General features: G+C 31.4%; 1 protein-coding gene across 1 annotated transcript in view; it reads right to left on the bottom strand.

Moving 5' to 3' along the window:
- Nucleotides 1–17,243, bottom strand: part of LOC134692087 (prostaglandin E2 receptor EP4 subtype-like) — a 61,621-nt gene extending 44,378 nt beyond the window's left edge. Inside the window, exon 1 of the mRNA XM_063552488.1 lies at nucleotides 17,040–17,243. The gene's annotated coding sequence lies outside the window, so the exon portion shown is untranslated. The remainder of the gene's footprint in view (nucleotides 1–17,039) is intronic.
- Nucleotides 17,244–17,554: the final 311 nt, after the last annotated feature.

Raw genomic sequence — 17,554 nt, 5'->3', positions numbered from 1 at the left:
TTGGCTTTATGTTTAATGATTTCTGAATTTTCTTATCCTTACGTTTTTTAAAAGTGCTATTTGCGTACTTTTTTTTATTATTTCTTTGTTAAAAAAGAGGGACGAAAGATACCAAAGGGACAGTCAAACTCATAAATCTAAAATAAACTGACAACGCTATGGCTAAAAAAACCAAAAAAAAAACCAGACAAACAATAGTACACATGACACAACATAGAAAACCAAAGAATAAACGACACGAACCCCAATCTAGGTGAAAAAGGGAATTTTGCCCTAAAATAACGAGTTCAAATCATCCCAACAAAAATATATGAGGAAGTGCATAATATAAATAATATCATTTCTATTACTACATTCTAAGTTAGATTTGATAAATACCCTTCTTATCCAAGTTAATGTTTTAAAAAAACTAATGAAACAAGTATTTTTATTTGTGATATATATACACTGATGAAGTGTTAACCACATCAGGTGAAAGTGTTGGTTCATTTAGAATGTTTACATTCTATAGGCTGTAGGAAGTAGATACAAGGATTCAGTTCATTGCGTGCTTTACAGGACTATCACCACTCACTAATCAAAGTTATTCTATGTATTGTTCGTCTAATGCTGATATCATGAACTTCAAGTTTGTTTCTGCATTGACTTAACCAATATTTTGTCTTAAAGTACAAAGAGTGTAACTTTATGTTTTTCTGTAATCAAAACACAAAGAGTGGAGGCTTAGTACTCCTTAGATGAGTTCGAATAATACACAGTTTTCAGCAAAATACCCGAGAACGTAGATCATAAATATAAAAACATTTATTTTTCGAATTCAATTGAATTTGGCCTTCCATCTGTTTTGATTCGAAAAGTGATTTGGCGTCGGGCGTACTTAATTTGTAACCTGGTATATTGAAATGTTTGCAATTTCGTATAATATTTTTCTACGACATGAATGGATTAACTACCGCAAATAACCTCTGAACTTTGGTTCTTCAAAGTTCCTCAACTTTATGCTTAGCATGCCTTTTCTACTTTCTTTATTTTGATGAGTCTTTTGGAGATCGTACTCGCGCGTCTGGTGTACATTTTGTTTTATATTTGAAACCTATGATTAGGTTATACACTAGTTAATCTTCACATGATTATTATGAATGAAAACACATTGATTGATTCTGCTTTTAAATTATATTTCTTATTTTCATATTGATGCAGGCATAATCATATCCAGGCTTATTTGCTGTTAAAAAGCAACTAATTACTGATTAAGACATCAGCAGTTGTAAAGGGGGTGTACTTTTTTCGCCTCCGCTTCCCCTTACTAGTCAACATGCTGGTAAATATTTTAAGTTTAATTGACTTGTTTGCATTGTCGTTTCATGTATGTTTTTTAACATTGTTTTATCATCTGCACTTATTTGACTGACGATATTGGTTAGTAGTGTTGTGTCATTTTATATTCAATTTAAGAAATGAGAAAAGTGTTCCGAAGAGAAATTTTGTAATACAAATTCGTTAATATAGAAAACGAAATCGATAATGTAAAATTTCATTTGAGAAAAATAGCAAGTTAAGTGTTAAATTGGAGCGTGAAGAATGTCATCAGCAATGAAACTTCAATCAAATACTTACAAGAGTATAAGGAAAGACATTAGTAAATAACGTTCTTGTCAATTCCGGTCATAGATGTGTCTGAATGTCATGGCAGAGATATGTTTTATATTGCATTTTTAAGTGCATTTTAGTAATACCAAGAACTACGAAAAGTGTAGGTATATCCATGACAATTTAAATATCACAGCAAACATATCAATCCTACTTCACTTGAGATACAATGTGGGTTTACTAAGGTTATTCCGACACCACTAGTTTAATATTATTCTGCACTTAATAGCACCAAAAACTTATATGAGATAATATTGCTGATCATACCAAATCACAAAATGAATAAAATTGAGAAAGGAAATGGGGAATGTGTTAAAGCGACAACAACGTTAACCCGACCTTAGAGCAAACAACAACATCTCCATTTTGTATTTTTACATTTGATTCATATTTCGTTTGAAGCAGTTCTAAATAATAGTATATCGAAACACAGGTGTTATTAAGCTAGTATACATAAATGGCTTCATGCTTGGAATCGGAACACGACAATGAATTGATATTCAATGTTGTAAGATATGTCAAAGTCTTATTTCTCGGTGCTAGGTTTAACGAAATACAAAACTGTAAGCTTGTTTTTATATTACTGATTTGAACTAAAAAGCTTAGTGATACCAGAAGCTATATTTAATAAAACGAGGTGTTTTAATTTTACAAAAAAGAAAATTACACTTTATCATTACCAATCAGCTATTACAAGATTCTTATCACTCGATATAACTTATTAACGTACTTTATGTGAGTAATATGACAGGTGTCACATGAGAAGAAGGATCAGTTTACACTTCCGGAGCACGCGCGTTCACACCAAGCTTTTGGTGGGGTTCATGTTGCTCAATCTTTAATCATCAATGTTGTGTTAAGTGTACTGTTGTTTGACTTTTGTTTTTGTAGCCATGGCGTTGTTAGTTTATTTTCGACTTATGAGTTTGAACGCCGTTTTCTTCCTTTCACCTATGTCTTATAAATTTCGGTTGATCGAAAATCTTGTATGTATTTATCTACATCAGGAACGCCGAAAATCGAAAAATATCGAATATTTTAATATATACATGACTAATGTGTTTGTCAGACTAAACCTCTCTGTACTGTTTGCCTTTTTCTACAGTTATATATCTACTTTACAATACAATAATAGTAGATTTTTTTTAACCTTTTATACTTTGCACTTTTTATTGTTGTTTGTCTTTTCTCTTCATGACGAGTTTATTTTTGACTTTGATTTTGAAAGTTCCTTTGGCAAGTTTCGCCCTCTCCCATATACTTTTAAGCCGTTTTGAGTCAGTTTGTATGATCGGTACGTGCATACAGTTAGCAGTATTTATTCTTCTATCATTGTTTGTAAACATGTAGCTGTTATTTTACTGTATAAAATTGAGATTGGAAATGTGGAATATGACAAAGAGGCAAAAACCCGACCAAAGTGCAGATGACAACCGAAGGCGACCAATGGGCCTTCAAGCGGCGAGAACATATCTTCTATAGTCTGTATTATTAATAGTATTTGCATGGAAGCAATGTTTGGAAAAAGATTCCGAATTGCTCATCTAGTTTGTTTATTAAATAGCAAATATAATGCTTTTAGAAAATACAAGCTGGAGGCAGTTAATATACTCTTTATCTGATTTATACTTTTGCATCAGACGAAGGAATGATTTGGAGTGAAGTGATGCAACATTTAACAAGTTTAAGTTGAAATTGTAAACAAAGGACTCAAAAACAGAAAAATATCAGTTTCAAAACATTATAATTCAAATATATATAAAAAAAAAAATGCGAAACACATGCTATTGTCATAAGAAGCATATTCATGCAGTTGTATATATGTCACTACTTCATCTTTCGCAAAAGTATTATGAACTCAAGAATTGAGTGATGGCTACTCATGAATGATCATGTTTTGGTCTATTGTCAAATCCACGTCAATTTGTTTTAAATATCACTAATAAATGACGGTAGTAGAGCTGCAACTGTTAGTGGTTATGTAACCCGAGTCCCACATTCTTGTTAGACAGAGTTGCTAAACATTTGTTGTTTTATTGACTTTAAATTCTGTTTAATTTCTTTGGACATGGTTTTGTCTTTGCATTTCTTTGACTGACGAGTTGGGATTACCCTCGTTTGAGTCGTTTCATGTTCTATTTAAGAAAGAAATATTCCGAATAAAAAGCATGCCACAGAAATACGTCAATATCAAAATTAAGACGATCATATAATTTTTTTTATGAGTCAAAAATAGAAAGTAAGAAGGGATGCGTGAAGGATGTCATTTTGTTATGAAACTGCAACTTAACATTACACAAGTGTAATAAAACGTATAAATAGATAACTGCATTGTTAATGTGTTCATACATAGATCTGAATAGCATGATATTGATACTTTTATATTGCTTATTTCAAGTGACGTTTGTTAATATGAATAGTCACGAATAGTAAAGTGAATTTATCCACGTGTATTTAACTATAAGAGCGACTATATAATACTGCTGCACTTTTTTTATTTTAGAAATTATTATAAATTAAGGAATGGATCTCCCTCATGCAAAGCTCTGATTCTTTTCACGGATTTGGCTTTACGTTTGGGACCTTTTGGATTATAGCTCTTCATCTTTTGTATAAGCTTTGGATTTCAAATATTTTGGCCACGAGCATCACTGAAGAGACATGTATTGTCGAAATGCGCATCTGGTGCAGGAAAATTGGTACCGTTAATGTTATTACTACTACTGGGTCGATGCATCTGCTGGTGGACTGTTAGTCCCCGAGGGTATCACCAGCCCAGTAGCCAGTACCGAACCAGTACTTCGGTACTGGCATGATAAATACGTTTTTATTTGTGTTATTAAAATTTGCTGTTACCAAATTTAAGAAATTATTATAAATTAAGGAATGTATCTCCCTCATGCAAAGCTCTGATTCTTTTCACGGATTTGGCTTTACTTTTTTGACCTTTTGGATTATAGCTCTTCATCTTTTGTATAAGCTTTTGAATTCAAATATTTCGCCACGAGCATCACTGAAGAGACATGTATTGTCGAAATGCGCATCTGGTGCAGGAAAATTGGTACCGTTAATGTTATTATGTACAATGTATATTTGCCCTGACTATTCCAGCAATATCAGAAATGCGAATTTAAATTAAAATGATGAAGGGCGAACAGTTATAAAACAGAGACGAACGATACCAAAGCGATCTTCTATTTCATTAGTAAAAAAAACTGGTCAGATAATGGCAAAAAACGAAAAACTATAAAAAGACAAGCAACAGTACACAAAATGCAAAATATAAAAATTAAGAAAAACTAACGAGATTCCTACTAAAACCCGGAGTGATTTAATACAAGAATACGGAAACATCTACTGAAAATACTTTCTAAATGATTATAGTTAATGTCTTATTTCGAGCAGAAATGTTAAATACACAACTGATATATAAAACTATACTATACTCAATGTTTTAAAACCGTTTTCTTTGATTAAAACAATATTAGTTAAACTCTCCATTAAATTAAACCCATTTGTCTATATTACCGTCAGAAACAGTGACGCAACTGAGAGAACAGTTTTTCACTTTTGTTTATTAGTATCGTGCTAGGACGAAAATTGATTTTAGGGTATGAATTAGAATGTTGATTTATGAACAGCGAATAACACTCTAAAGTGACGACTTATTGTAGAACCCCACCAAAAAAATAATTAACACTTTGATTTAGAATTCAGAATATAGTTTCGAGACTATGCCTTTGCACTATATTCTCTATTACTGTAAGTTTGAAATTATCATAGAATTGGTTGTGCTAAATAAAACCAATATTTTATTTTATAAAAGCTGCATTATAGAGAATGACTTTCGTACTTTATTTAGTATATTTTACTTATTGATTCGAGTGTCATTGGTGATCTTTTGAAGACAAAACGCGTTTTAGTGTTCCAAATTTTAATCCTGATATCTATACACATGGAAAAAGTATTGCAAACCTTGATTTTTTAAAACTTAAAAAATCAGCCTCTTAGTTTAAATGGAATATGATAAAATATTTGTAAAATAATATCGAAACGTAGTTGATGCTAACATTGGGATTACCACGAACAAAAAATGTATGAAAACAAATCTTTTATCGAACTTTTTATAACAAAATGAAGTGGTTTTTGTACAAAAAATGCGTTTTACAACTTTTGCTGTAGTCGAACTTTGGTATGTCAGACATTTAAAAATTAATCTTTAGATGATTGTTCACATCATGGTTAATCGTTATACGCCAAAGAATCAGTACGTACTTTGTGCGCAGCCTCAATTTAAACGGATAACCGCATCTTAACGACTTCTGATTCCTGCCATAAGTCGACTAATTTGTTCCTAAGGTAGCAGCAACCGAAGGCTGACGAAGGGTATTGTTCATTTCATGACGTGTTTGGACTGGGTATTCTTTCGTGTACTTTACGCCCAATGGTGTCCCATATATGCTCGATATGGTTCAAATTTGGGCTACGATCGGGCCAAGGAAGATGTTTATTTGAATTTTATTGGAAATAATGGATCTTTCTCCACGATGCTTATTTCCAACTTTGGCGAGCTCTGCACGATATTGGACACGGGAAACTGTGTGTCTGTTCGTAGGCAAAGTTCCCCGAAATGGTCTTATCGCACGATAACCAGTAGCGATGAGCCGATCTCGAACAGTTCTTGTTTAAAGGCTCCTGTATGGTCAGCACTCTCTTTTAAGGATTGTATTGTTTGCAATGGGTTTCCCTCATTATGCTTGATTTTCCCTAGCAGACATTATAGGGGGTCTTCTTGATCTCGAAAGGTCTTTAACATCATTTGTTGCCTGATTTTTATTCTCAAAACGACTTATAGTGGAATAGTGATGACCAACAATACGTGCAATTGTCACAGAAACATACCTGCCTCTCTCGTGCTGATTAACTGCCATCTTGCTGCAGTTATGAGTTGTGGATGACCAATTACAAGGTGTCAATTGCATAACTATATAAACTTAGTTATTCAAAGTGTTGAAAACAATGAGGATAAAACATCTGTTTTATTGTTTACGAGTACAATAGTTGCATGTGCAGATAAGAACTTATCGAGTCGATATTTATTGATTAAACTTAGGTGATATTTTAATTATGTTTAACTAGTTCTATTTCAAAAAAAATATATCACAAAAAAATAAAGAGTGTTTTTTTTTAATTTGAATTTCAATTTGGTGTTGCAATTTGTTTTTCCATGAGTTTATTTAAGACTTTTTATTACGCAGCGAACATCTTAACTATTAAAGATTCTATGAAGAGTAAAATAACAAAATACCGATCTATTAGAAAGCCTATACGTGTATATACTATAACGTATGTTATAAAAAATACTCGATGGTCTTGAAGTATAGATTCAAGTTACTGACGTTGTTAATCATCTTAATTACGTGTTATAGTGTTCTTTTATTTGTTTTTGTAAAATATTAATGTAACTATTTAGTCTATTTTGGTTATATTCATTTGTCGTTGCTCATTACTAATGCATCTCGTCATTGTGATATGGTATAATTATTAGCTTAACACTGATATTACAGCTATAGTTTAAACATTTATTCTGTGAAACATATATTTGGTTTACAATACCATACCATATCCGTTGTCTTCAGTGTAAGTAATTACTATTAAATAACAAACTTGCTTCACATGTTAACACAGCATGATATAAGCAGATCTATTTATGAATATGTTTTGTTTACTTGATAACATAATTTTCACTTAAGACTTAATACCTACTTGAAGATATGAGTTTTTTTTTCTTTTGATTCCAATTTTTATTTGCATATCTATGTAATCCATACGTTGTTAAGAAATACAATTTACTAACCCGTTGATAAGTCTTTTCAGTAAGTCACATTCCAGGAAAATGGGACGGGATTGTAGTTACGTCAATTTAAAAAAATAGCCGTGGTCATCTATGAGCCAGATATTTTAAAACAGTAACGGTCAGTATTGTTCGGTTTAATTATTACATTTTTATCAATGATTGTTTCTTTTCAGATGAAATGTAAACTTTATCAAAATAATGAAACACAAATACATAGTGTTATTCATTCTATGTATAATCAGTTTGAAGAATGTATGGACTAAATTTGTGCTAGAAAAATGAAATGAAAAAAATATTTAACATAATAAGAAAAACATTACATAAAAAAATAACATGAATTTTATTTTCCCAAGAAAAAGTTGCTAAATAATTTGTCTGAGTTTTTAAATGAAATATATTGGTTTTTTTTTGTTTTTTTTTTATAGTAGTTGTAATATATTATCTTTAAATTCGGTAGCCTGAATTGACCTAATACTTCATACATACATATGAGCAAAAAAGGTTGTTAACATTTAATTAATCAGGCAAAGATTTTGCAAGAATGACGTCATGTCTGGTAAGCCAAGTTGTCTTTCTCTTAAGAATTTTTTTTTTTTTAATAAGTTACAATATATTTAATATTAAATTTCATTAAGCTATAATTGAGATTTTGTCCCACTCAAATCTGTACACCAAGTTTAATTGTTAACCAGCAATATGTGCAATAAAGAATCATTTAGAGTGTTAATAAAAAAGAGATTTTGTCCAACAAAATAAAGTATTTACTATATACATGTCTACATGAAAAAAGAAATAAAGGCAACAGAAGTATACCGGTGTTCAAAAGTCATACATGACATATATTGACTGCATAACTTTTCGTTAAAATCAGCAAAAGTTAACAGCGAGTGCAATACTCTTGTTGAATAAAAATAAAAAAAATATCAGAATATATTAATGTTTTGGCTTACAACAAAGAAAACCAATACAAGCAGGGTGTCAAGAAAAGAGGTTCTAATGTTGCAAGTAAGTTTTGTTGAATCCGATTAATTCTATTCTTAATAGGAAAACAGTTCACTTACCTCCTTGAAATTTAGGAAACAAAATATCAATTGACACGCAGTTAACAGAAATTTATCCCGGTTAATATAGGGTCTTCAATATTTAATAAACACAATAAGCTTCACACTCACACTATTTCCAAGAAAATGTAATTATTAGAATACCTGATAAAATGATACAATATTCAGTTGATGCATTATTAGCTAATAACGTCACATTTTCCAATTCAAACATCAATATTTACAGACAAAAAAGTGAATTATGTAATGAACTATCCACTTGAAACACAATCGATGTTTGCATAGTACAAAGGTTTTATGAAGATGATACGTACTATGGAGTGTAAGTAGATACAAAAGCTATATCAACATACAGATGCAGTACTTAACATTCATGTACTGTAAACTTTCTTTAAGAAGTGTTAGTCAATATTGTTAAGCAGGTCCATTGTCGTCTAATTCCAATTTCATTGTCTGGCTTTTTTAAAAATAAAAATAAATCTGAATTCAGGTAAATTTTGTTTCAGTGTTAATCAAGATAGAAAAGAAGATGTTAAAAGTACTGTAACGACGGGTTCAAATCATACAGTCTATTTTTAAATATCTGAGGAAGTGCATAATATAAATGAAATCATTTCTATTTCTTATTCTTAGTCCGATAATATTTGATAAAATGTACTTCATATCCGTTTTTAACAAGAGTAAAAATTTGCACCAAGAACATACAAATGTTTAAGTGCTCACCAAAGCATCGGGATGTGTTTCAACTGGGATTTATGCATATCCAGCAGTGACTTTTTAATTTTTTTTTTTTACTTTCATAGTTAAGAATTGTATAAGGTTTGGCCATTTTGAATTTGTTTTAGGTTCAAGATTACTTAAGAACTAAAATGCATTAAAAGACAACTGCAATGTTTTTAAAACAAAAAATATTCCATCACAGGAAAATGGGTCCCCAATCTTACATAAAAATAATTTATCTGAAATAGATAAATAGATATGCAATATATATCAGCATGGAGATTAAGAACTCGAGCTGGTATTCTGGTACTTTGTGAATTCTTCAGGAGGTAATAATTAATTGTTTTTAACCGGTGCATTAGTGAACTTATTTCAATATCATTGACTTATTGTTTATGATTTCTGAATTTTCTTTCATTCTTTTTTTTCTCCAAAAGTGCAATGCGTGTACCGTTTTGTTTTGAATGAAATCGTTTCGTTTATTTGATTCTAAATTAGATTTGATAAACTAACAATTTATCCGTTTTATCCAGGTTAGTGCCATGAAAAAACAATTGAAACAAGTATTTTCTATCAGTGATATATATACACTGACGAAGTGTTAACCACAGCACATGGGTGTCTTGTCTCATTTAGAAATTTAACATTCGGTAGGGTGTAAGTATGTACAATGATTCAGTTCATTGAGTGTGTTTCTGTGCTGAAATAAGTTATCATTGATATGGTCATATCTATAAATTAACTGTTTACCAAACTTTTAAATTTTAAAAGAACTAAGGCTACCTCAGGAATAGATTACCATAGCTGTATTTGACAGATATTTAATGAATTTTGATCCTGAATACTCCGTACTTTATTTGGCCTATTTAACTTTTTTGGATTTGAGAAAACGCGCGTCTGGTGTATATACAAAAACATATCCTGGTACCTTTGAGAAGTTAATGTTGAGGACGATCATCATTCATTTTTTTCTGAATCGACTTAACCATGATTGTTCCTAAATTACAAAATGAGAAAACGGAGGTTAAATACACTTAATCGAGTGCCACCGATGAATCTTATGAATCTTATGCATGATACTCGCGTCGTCAGGCGTACAAAATATTATCATGGTATTTAAGAATTTTTGCGAATAATAAGGATTTTCTACCACAGGAATTGATTTCCGTAGCTGTACTGTATATGGCAATATATATCTGATTTCTGATTTTGGGTCTTCAATGCTCTTCAATTTTTTACTTTATTTTGCTTTTTTACTATCTTTATTCGAGCGTCACTGACTTTATTTTTTCGACTTATGAGTTTGAATGCCATTTGCTTTCTTTTACCGATATCTTATCAATTTCGTTTTGTCCGGAAATCTTTTATGGATATATCTACATCTGGAACGCTGAAAGTCGAAAACTATCGAAAATTTAAGAAATAATTCATAACAGTCATAGATTTGTTTTCTTTTAACCATGGGTTGGACATTTCTATTCAATTACCCTGAGCGATTATAATAGGACACATTCTGTAATTTTGTTAGCCGTGAAAGCCCTATGCATCCGATACTGTTTTGGCTGTTCCGTTTTACTCAGTTTCGATGATATTAGTAATATTATATAATTCAATGATTATTTATTTAAATCGCATTTTTCAGTTATGTATTTTCTTCTAGTGTACTTTTATTTGTTCTGAGCCGTACAAGAAGCTTTAAAACGCCCATAATTTACATTTGAATTTTTTTTATTACGGAAACATACTTGTGACGTCAACTTGTTTCGTTGCCTTGCCAAGACCATAATATCATTTCGCGGAATTTTCGTTTTCTGAAAAAATACCATGAAAAATAAATTGAAATGGACTGATTTGAATGGTTTTACACTATTAATTTTTGGGTCCTTTATAGCTTGTTGTTCGGTGTAAAACAAGGCTCCGTGTTGAAGGCCGTACATTGACTTATAATGGTTACCTTTTTTTTAAAATTGTTATTTGGATGGAGAGTTGTCTCATTGGCACTCACACCGCATCTTCCTATATCTATATGATTTTTTTTTATTTTGCTATAGAATAGAAATAAATAGATTGCATCAGATTCTTAACGTACGTAAACTGGTTTTTTTTTATGTCAAAAATTGAGAATATCTGGTAGTATGAATGAGTTGATCGAAACGCGGAAGAACAGGTTTTATGTATTTATGCACTTTCGCTTAAGTAGATATACTGTAACGCCGCCTCCCTGGTGCTAGAGTCGGCCACCAGAGAACACAGGGTCACAAAGAAAAAGGGATTTAAAGGATCTATAAAGTGTAAGGTTCGACGTCCACTTTTAATCATCGGACCAAACACGTTACAGAATGGGAAAATGTATACTTTTATTTATATATAGTTATGAAATAAAATATCTAAATAAATAAAGTTTCATATTTTATTAGTACGAAAATAAATAATCTCCGTTGGAGAGACTGGGTCTTGCAGGCTCCGTCACTGGTCTGGTCGAGTTCCCGGTAATGATTGGTCTTACTTCGACATACAACACTAGTATATTTCTCAACAGTCAAGTCTCAAAGTTGTCACTTATTTGGACTATTTGTATAATCTCTCTATATACAGATTTTACTACCATATTTCACCTTATACCACACCAACTTGGTATAATAAAAACATCGAAAACATTAAGTACCAAGACCAACAATTTTAGCACCGTCACCCACAGCCTTAGTACCGTCACGGCAACCCTACTTAGCACTAGCACCGACAACCTTAGCACCGTCACCTGCAACCCGACTTGGTACCAGCACCGGCAACCTTAGCACCGTCACCGGCACTCTTAGCACCGTCACCCACAACCTTAGCACCGTCACCGGCACGCTTAGCACCAGCACCGAGAACCTTAAATTAAAACAAAGGTAACGTTCAATAAGCTACATATTCCACCTTTTATTAAAGTTTGTCACTACCCATTCTTTGTCAACCCAACACTCCGTCGTTACTCTTGTTGTTTTGGTATTTATACTTTCGACTGACCAATGACAGAGCTTGTTACATATTATTTACCAATCGGCAACCATGGATCATATTAGGGAAACTCCCGTAATGTTGATACTGTTTGTAAACAATGCTTGATCTTCATCAATAAAGATGGGTTTCGACTTTAAATTTATTAGTAGATCATAAGAACAGTTTTATTTGAGTTTATAGTATAATAAGGTAACTCCCGCGAAAATACGGAATCAGTACGTGAACTAAAACTTCTTAACAAACTAACATACACAAATCTGTCGTATCATGAAAACAACAGCCAAAATATCAAATGACAAGTCTTATACTACTTGTAACATTAGACATCTCACTAACATCTATCGTTTATTCTCAACAATTTCAAGAAACTATACAGACATAGGTTTACTATAAAAAGGGGGGAATGTCGGCATTACAATACTGAGATTATACTGGTTGACGATAATAGGATGTCCTATTTGAATTTCATGTATACATGACTAAAGTGTTGTTCAGACTTAAACTTTCTTAACTGTTTCATTTCATGGTTATTTTTCACTTTTCTACAAATGTTTTTCTACTTTAAAATAGAATAATATTTTTTGGTGAACACGATTCAGTTATGATGTGCAATGTTTTATAGATTTTTGAACCTTTTATACTTTTTACGTTTTATTGTTGTTTGTCTTTTGGTCTTTTCTTTACATGGCGAGTTTATTTTTGACTCTGAGTTTGAACGTTCCTTTAGTAACTTTCGCCCCTCTCTCATATAATTTTAAGCCGTTCTGAGTCATTTTTTTATGATCGGTACTTGCATACAGTAAGCATTATTTATTTAGATTCTTCTGTCAATGTTTGTAAACATAAACCTGTTATTTTACTTTCAAAGCATTTGTATGAAATTGAGAATGAAAATGGGGAATATGACAAAGAGACAACAACCCGACCAAAGAGCAGATAACAGCAGAAGGCCACCCATGGGTCTTCAATTCAGCGAGAAAATATCTGGTATATGGTTTTTGTATGAAAGCAACGTCTGGAAAAAGTTTCTTAATTACTCATCTAGTTCATTTATTAAATAGCAAATATAATACTTTGAAAAAAATACAAACCGGCGGCAGTTTGATAGACTCTTTATCTAATTTATCCCAAGTTATAGACGAACAAGCGATTTGAAGTAAAGTGATGCAACATTAAGGAAGTTTGGGTTTAATTGTCAACAACAGAAACAAACCCGGTTTAAACACGATACTTTAAGAAAATACATTTAATTGTCATTAGTAGCATATTCATACAATTGAACATAGCTCAAGATTTCTTCTTTGCCTAAGAATTGAGTGACGGCTACTACTAAATGATCACGTATTATTGCATTGTCGAAAGCCTATTCTTATCTAAGGGACTCCCCCCCAAAAAATAAATATACCCAAAAATGACATCATCCTTTTCGCGTGTCATCAGAAACACGACGCACCTCAATAGCTGTTAAAAAAAATGTTACTGGTTACGTTACCCTAGTCCCACATTCAAGTTGGACACTCGTGGTGTTTTTATTGGCTGTCAGCACTATTTTATTTCTTTGGACATGGTTTTGTTTTTGCATTACTTTTTCTGACCTGACGAGTTGGAAATATCCCCTTTTGTGTCGTTTTATGTTTCACTTAAGGAATACGAAAAGTATTCCGAATAAAAAAGCAGGCCACAGCATTACGTAAACATCAAAATTTTGTCGATAATGTAAAATGCTATTTATGACCGAAAAATAGCAAGTAAGGTGTTTACAACAAGAAGGGATGCGTGCAGGATGTCATTTATCAATGAAAATATAGCTTAACTCTTACACAAGTGTAATAAAACATATAAATATATAAATTCATTGTTAATTGCGTTCATACTTATATCGGAATAATATGAAAAGGATCATTTTATATTGCTTAATTTAAGTGATGTTTGTTAACATGAATTGCCACGAACAGTAAAGTGAAAATATGTTTATACACGTGAGTTTAAATCTAACAGCTATCATACCAATAACACAGTACGTTAGATACAAAGTATATATTTGCCTGGGCTATTGCAGCAACATCAGAATCATGGATTAAAATTAAAGTTAGAAAGGACGACCAGTTATAAAAGAGAAAGTAAAGATACAAATGCGATCTTCTATTTTATAAGTCGAAAATAAACTGGTCAGGTCATGGCAAAAAATCCGAACAAGGAACAGAATACAAAATGCAATATAGAAAAGTGAATTCTACTAAAACCGGGATGGAATTATGCAAGATTACGGAACGCATTATTGAAAGTTTTTTTCAAAATAATTGTACTTAATGTCTTATTTCTGACTGAAACGTTAAATACACAACTGATATGAACTATACTATACCAAATGTTGTAAAACAGTATTCCTTGATTAAATCAATGTTAGTTAAGCTCCCCGTTAAATTGAGCCCATTTGTCTATATTTTAGTGACGCAACTAAAAGAACAGTCTTTCACTTTCATCTATTAGTGTTTTGCTAGGCGGTAAATTAATATAAGGGGATACATTAAAAAGTGTCTTGCTAGGAGGTAAATTAATATTAAGGGATACATTAAAAAGTTGATTTATGAACAGTGAATAACACTTTACTGTGACGACTTATTTAAGATAAACTATCAAAACAATAATTAACACTCTGATTTAGAATTACAAATATAGTGTTTTTTATATGAGCGTCACTGATGAGTCTAATGTAGACGAAACGCGCATCTGGCATACTAAGTTATAATCCTGATATCTTTGATAACTATTTACACCACTGGGTCGATGTCACTACTGGTAGACGTTTCGACCCCGAGGGTATCACTAGCCCAGTAGTTAACATTTCCGTGTTGACATGAATATCATTAATGGGGTGCTTTTTTATAAATTTCTTGTTTACAAAACTTTGAATTTAAAAAAAAACTAAGGATTTTCTTACCACAATCATAGATTACAATAGCCGTATTTGGCACAACTGTTTGGAATTTTGGATCCTCATTGCTCTACAACTGTGTACTTGTTTTGCTTTATAAATATTTTGAAATGAGTGTCACTGATGAGTCTTACGAAGACGAAACGCGCGTCTGGCGTACTAAATTATAATCCTGGTACCTTTGATAACTATTTGATACTATGCCTTTACACTATTTTTCTCTATTACTGACAGTTTGAAAATGATTATATAATTGTTTGTGCTAAATAAAACTAATATATTTATTTTTATACAAATGAGCTGCACTACCGAGTGTAAATCAGTTAGCATTGTTTTAATTTTTCATTTGATCGTCATTGATGAATCTTTTGAAGACAAAACGTACCAAATTTTAATCCTGGATATCTTTGATGAGTTTATTTAAGACTTTTTATTAGGCAGCCAGTATCTTAAATACAAAAGCTGCTATAAAAGTAAAATAATAAAAAACCAAACTCTTGAGAAAATAACGTATATCATAATGTATGTTTTAAAAATACTTGATGGTCTTGAAGTATAGATTCCAGGTATTGACGTTGTTGGTCATCTTAGTTACGCGTTATTGTGCTCTTTTACTTTAACTGTTTAGTCTTTGTTTGGAAATATTCATTTTCAGAGGCTCGGTACTTATATATTGTGTTATGGTGGATATGATAAAAATAATTGGATTAACGCTTGTATTACATCCCTAATATTAACATTTCTTCTGTGAAACATTTATTTGGTAAACAATATCATTCCATGTCCATTGTCCAGTGTAAGTAATTACTATGAAATAACAAACTTGCGTCACACGTTAACGCATCATGATATAAGCAAATCTATTTATGAATATGTTTTGTTAACTTTATAACATTATTTTCACTTAAAACCTATTCATACTTGAAGATATGTTTTTTTGTTCTTTAGATTCCAATTTCTATTTAGATATCTATATAAATCATACGTTGTTCAGAAATTCAATTTACCAAAAGAGGGACGAAATATACCAAAGGGACAGTCAAACTCATAAATCTAAAACAAATTGACAAATTGACAACGCCATGGCTAAAAATGAAAAAGACAGACATACCGTTGAAAAGTTTTATTCACATTCACGGAAAAGTGGACGGGATAGTAGTTACGTCACTTAAAATTTATTCTTGGTCATCTATGAAACAAATATTTTATAACTGGTCAGTATTGTTCGGTTTAATAATAACATTTTTATTAATGATTGTTTCTTTTCAAATATCTTGTTTTTTATAGTAGTTGTCGGATATTTTCTTTAAATTTGGTCGCCTGAATTGATTTAATACTACATACATACATATGAGCAAAAAAAAAACGTGTCTTTCAACAGGTAATCAGGCCAATATTTTGCAGGAATGAAACAATTTCTGGTACGTCAAGTTGTCTTTCCCTTAAAAAATTTATTATCATTTGTTTTCCTAATAAGTTAAATTTAACTTTAATTGAGATTTTGTCCAACTAAATAAAGTATTTACTATATACATGTATACATGGAAAAAGAAACAAAGGCAACAGAAGTATACCGGTGTTCAAAAGTCATACATGACATATATTGACTGCATAACAGCTCGTTAAAATATCCGCAAAAGTTAACAGGGACTGCAATACTGTTGTTGAATAAAAATAAAAAAAACATCAGAATATATTAATGTTTTGGCCTTAAACAACGAAAACAACAAAAACAGGATATCACGAAAAGAGGTTGCAAATTAGATTTTCTTGAATGTAATAAATCTTATTAATAGAAAAACAGTTGACTTACCTCCTTGAAAATTTAGAAAACAAAGTACAAATACACACGCAGTTAACAGAAGATTATCACGGTTTCAATCCTGGTCTTCAATATTCAATCAACACGATAATCTCCACACTCACACTATTTCCAAGAAAATGTAATTATCAGAATACCTAACAATATTCAGTTTATGCAATTTTAGCAAATAAAGTCACATGTTCTAATTACAACATCAATATTAACAGACAAAAAGTGAATTATGTAACGAACTCTCCACTTGAAACACAATCAATGTTTGTATAGTACAAAGGTTTTATGAAGATGATACATACTATAGAGTGTAAGTAGATACAAACTCTGTATCAGCATGCAGATGCAGTACTTAACATTCAGGTACTGTAAACAGTCTTAAAAGTGTTATTCAATATTGTTCAGCAGGTGCATTTGTCGTCAAATACAAATGATATTGGCGGAGATGTTTTTTATTTCTGATTTCTTATCAACCACAAGTTTTTCCAACAGTACAATGTTTGTAACTTTTT

The sequence above is a fragment of the Mytilus trossulus genome, chromosome 1, assembly GCF_036588685.1.
Source record: "Mytilus trossulus isolate FHL-02 chromosome 1, PNRI_Mtr1.1.1.hap1, whole genome shotgun sequence".
NCBI lineage: Eukaryota > Metazoa > Mollusca > Bivalvia > Mytilida > Mytilidae > Mytilus > Mytilus trossulus.
Note: the sequence above shows the minus strand (reverse complement) of the source record. Positions and strands in the feature narration are given on the sequence as shown.